The sequence below is a fragment of the Nomascus leucogenys genome, chromosome 3, assembly GCF_006542625.1.
Source record: "Nomascus leucogenys isolate Asia chromosome 3, Asia_NLE_v1, whole genome shotgun sequence".
NCBI lineage: Eukaryota > Metazoa > Chordata > Mammalia > Primates > Hylobatidae > Nomascus > Nomascus leucogenys.
Window position 1 is genome coordinate 87,377,850 of NC_044383.1, and position 4,619 is coordinate 87,382,468.

Here is a 4,619-nt window from a genome sequence, read left to right on the forward strand (position 1 = left end):
AATATTTAAATGTTAAGGGGCTACTTAGTATTATTCATGTCAAGTTTCTGTTTAAAGTAATTTTCAATGACTATTTTGATAGATTTAGCATCCTTCCAAGTTTAGATATGAGTTGCCAAGTTTTTTTCTTCTTGTTAAGATATTTAACAAGTTCTGTGTTTCTACAGAACTTAAATGGATGAAACAGGCTGGAGACTGAAAAGCCACCTTAGCAGCTCAGGCAGTACTGGGGAAATTGAAGTCAACCAAATTACAGGCCAGGCAGACAGCTTTTACAGAATTATGGGTCAGGAAGGGCAAGGCTCAAGTCAGGCGTAAGATTCGGATTTCATAGGCTCAGGAGGCTGAAACTAAAAGATTTATTTAGCTAGTTCTCTTGGTTAATTTGAAGTTTCATCCATTCATTCAATTGATATATATAGAGCAACTACTATGAGTTGGCAAAGTAACAAGACAAGAAAACAATGTTGCAGCTTTTACAGATGATCACTGACTTGCTGAACACTTACTTGCTGTTTGCCAGGCATTGTGCTATGCTCTTCTTTCTGATAGTTAAGTTTATTAATTATTATCTAGGTTAAACAAATAAGGAAATGGAGTCTCTGACACATTTACCATTTAGCTGAAAGAAAACATCTCAGAGCCACTTGGCCTATGCTCTAAAGTGGAAACTTCTTCCTGTCAAAGGCCCTTGCCAGTTGTGGTGGTCACAGTTTCTCAGTGTTAGAAAAAGTATCCTTATCTTCTCTATCACTTTCAGCTTCTGTGCTGGATACAGGAACCACATCTTTTGGCAAACTATGAAATTTCATAAAAAAGGGCAACCTCAGGACTGATGACAAACCAATTATGGGTTACTTTATTTTCTTCTTTATTAAAAAGGTTTTTTTTCCACCCAGGGTATCAGTATTTTCTAGAAAAGGAGATGCTCTGTTTGGTTACAGCTCTATCACTTGCTGTTTATTTTGCCATTATGCAGAAGAAAGAAAAATAGGGATAATTTTAGCATATCAGTATTTAAACTATATATTCAAGGTTGCATTAAAATAAGATCTTCCCTAATAATGTGACAGGGGTTTCATTAATATCTCATTTTAAAATTTAAAATCTTAATACATTTAATTAATGAACAAAGTGAAAAATTGTCCTTGCCTGAACATAAAGTCTCAGATTTAAGTACTCTGCACAGACTTGGCTATTTAATGACTAAAGTGAATTTTTACAAATAATTCTGACATATGTGCTCTTTGGGAGAATGTCTCCTTTTTTTAACTTTCACAAAGACACAGCAAGGACTTATAAATACATATATAAGCAAAACAAGATTAAGTGGCAATTTTATTATGTATGTAGCACTAATTATTGTTTTTTCTTTTATGAAAGCAGAAAGAATGTAATATCCTCTTGTAGTTTGAGACTCTGAAAGTGGACAACTATATTCTAGGAATAGCAAGTTTGTGTGTTGAGACAACCTTCCACCTGATATGAATAGGGGTTACCAATACCCACAGCTGACATCAGTCTCAGAATTTTGTCTTTTTCTGTTTAGCTATCTTCTGACCTGATGGAACCAACTCAACTTGCCAGATGTCACAAGTTTAAAAAATAACATTTTAAAAAGCAATATTTACTAAAAATGTAAATGTACTTTTTATGTTGAGTAAGCATAGCTTTTGACATATCCAAAATTAAACTTTATTTTTTTCTCTTACAGTTTCTTTAAATTCTACTTGGTGCTGGAGGTGGGTGGAGTTGATTGGTGGGGATTTCCTGGACTTAGATGAAAACTCTGGTGGGATCTACGGCTCTGTTGTTGTTTGCTTTTAAGTAATATAACATTTCGTAATCGTTGTAGGTCACAAACACTATTCCAATTAGACTCTTGCAATTAGACTATAGTACTATGTAATAATAAAAATTCAGAATTGAATTTAGTATTAATTCTTTTCCTTTTCCCCCAGCATAAGCCTACTTGAGGCTGAGAGCCTGAACTGAGGAAGTAGAGTGGACCTTCTTCTCTCTCCTTTCTCCATATCGTGACTTCCTCCCACCCCACTTATCTCTGTCATTTCCAAGGCTACACATGTCCCTTAGTAGTTGGGGGATTGAGAGAAGATCAGGAAATCAGGAGATATAGGAAGCTTCTCTATATTTATTTATTTATTTATTTAAGACAGAGTCTCACTCTGTTGCCGAGGCTGGAGTGCACTGGTGTGATCTCGGCTCACTATAGCCTCTGCCACCTGGGCTCAAGCAATTCTCATGCCTCAGCCTCCCTAGTAGCTGAGATTACAGGCTTGCATCACCATGCCTGGCTAATTTTTGTATTTTTAGTAGAGAAGGGGTTTCGCCATGTTGGCCAAGCTAGTCTCAATCTCCTGGCCTCAAGTGATCCGCCTGCCTCTGCCTCCCACAAGTGCTGGGATTACAGGTGTGAGCCACTGTGTCCGGCCAGATATAGGAAATTTCTTACTTGGTTGCAAAGCCCAGAGGTCTCCCTCTCTGGATTTAAAGGCAAGGGTTCCTGGCAAGTTCCAGTAAAGGATTAAAACAAACTTTTTCTTGGGAAACACTTTTGAGGACTCTTTGAAGGTTCTCAACTAGACCCTCCCAACCCCTGCATTTCTCTGGCTGATGCATCTTTCCTTCCTCCACTCCTGGGAAATCTGCTATGCACCTACACTCTCTTTATTGAGGGGAATTCCTTACTCCTCCAGCTGGTTTTATTGGAGAGAACCTGTGATGGTTAATTTCACGTGTCAACTTGACTTGCCTAAGGCATGCCCAGATAGCTGGTAAAACCTTATTTCTGGGTGTGTCTTTGGGGGTACCTCCAAAAGAGATTAGTATTTTTATTAGTAGACTGAGTAAAGAAGATCCACTCTTGACAATATGGGCAGGCATATCCAATGTGTAGACCTTCCTGATAGAACAAAAAGTCATAAGCAGAGCAAATTTGCTCTCTTCTAGAGCTGGGACACCAATCCTCTCCTCCTGTTGCACATCAGTGCTCCTGGTTTTTGGGCCTTGGACTCTGGGACTTACACCAGCACCCCACTCCCACCCCCACTTCTCCCAGTTTTTGGCCTCAGAGCGGGAGTTACACTATCGGCTTCCCTGGTCCTCAGGCCTTTGGACTCAGACTGAATCACACTACTGGCTTTTCTGGTTCTCCAGCTAGCAAACAGCATGTTTTCGGACTTCACAGTATCCATAATCACATGAGCTAATTCCCATAATAAATCCCCTCAGCTATATCTATGTCTGTATCACCCTATCTATCTGTCTGTCTGTCTGTCTATCTATCTATCTAATCTATCAGTCATCTATCTATATTGACTCTGTTTCTCTGGAGATCTGAGAAACTTCACTAATATAGAACCCAGAATGACCCAAACTAGGGATTTTATATTCAGAACAACTTAAATCTATATTCCTGGGAAATAATTTTAAAATATAAACAAAATTTAAACCAAAATAGAATTATCCACCCTAACTCTCCTTTTGGTGGCTTACATTCCTTGCCCTGATAAGCTTTAAGAATGAAGGCCAGTCTTAAAGCAACAGTACTCTCCTGGCTCTACCACCAAGCAGACAGTCATCCTCTTAGCCTCTAAATTACCTGAGGTTAGGTTAGACCCCAATCTGCAGTCCACTTTAGCTTTTTCTAGTGTCAGTGCAGCACTACTTCTTTGGGTTTTCTTTTTTTTTTTTAATTAATTTTTTTTTTTTTTTTTTTTTTTTAGAGACAGGGACTCATTATGTCTGGTCTCCAACTCCTCACCTCAAGCAATGCTCCCATGTCAGTCTCCCAAAGTGCTGGGATTACAGGCGTGAGCTACCACATCCAGCCTTGGGTTTTCTAATTGCATAAAACACATTTCAAAGCTTTTCTATAGTCCCCTTGTGATACCCCTTGCTTCCCTTGAGGTTAGAAGGTAATACTCACATATGCCTATTCCCCAGAGGGGTGGGTACTCACAACACCATAACAGCTCTCTCAAGAAGTTTCTCCTCTACTTCTCTGACACTTTTTAAAAAATATCTCCTCTACTCTGACACTTTTTAAAAAATATTTCTGGTTGAAGGCTCAAAGAATCATATAACAGTTTCTTGGACCCATTTCTTTAGTAAACCTGTATATGTAGGGAAGAATGTATCTCATACTCAGGTGTCTTATCATCTGTTGGTGCCTCAATAGAAACTAGGAAAGACAGAAAGAAGCCTGTTCTAAGATCCTTTTAAAAATATAGGCACGAATAAGCAGACACATTATAGAACCTAGGTGAAAGCAGCATTATTATATATCACACCAGGGTTTAAATATTTCTTAAATTTATGTCATTTCCCCCATCTATATTTACCCATATCTTTGTTCAAAAGTTCATAATCTGTAACAAGTACTGTTGAAGTCACTTGTCTCTGATTTGGGTTTTATCCCAGTTAAATCTGTTCTTCAAAATACCTTTGGATTTGTTGATCTGAAATGCAAATATTATCTTGTCACTTCTCTGCTTTAAATCTTTCAAAATTTCTCAATAGCCTTACCTCTTACTTTGAGAAGAGGCATGCTTCTCAAACTTTAGAGTGTATAAAATGATTCAGGAATCTTGTTAAAA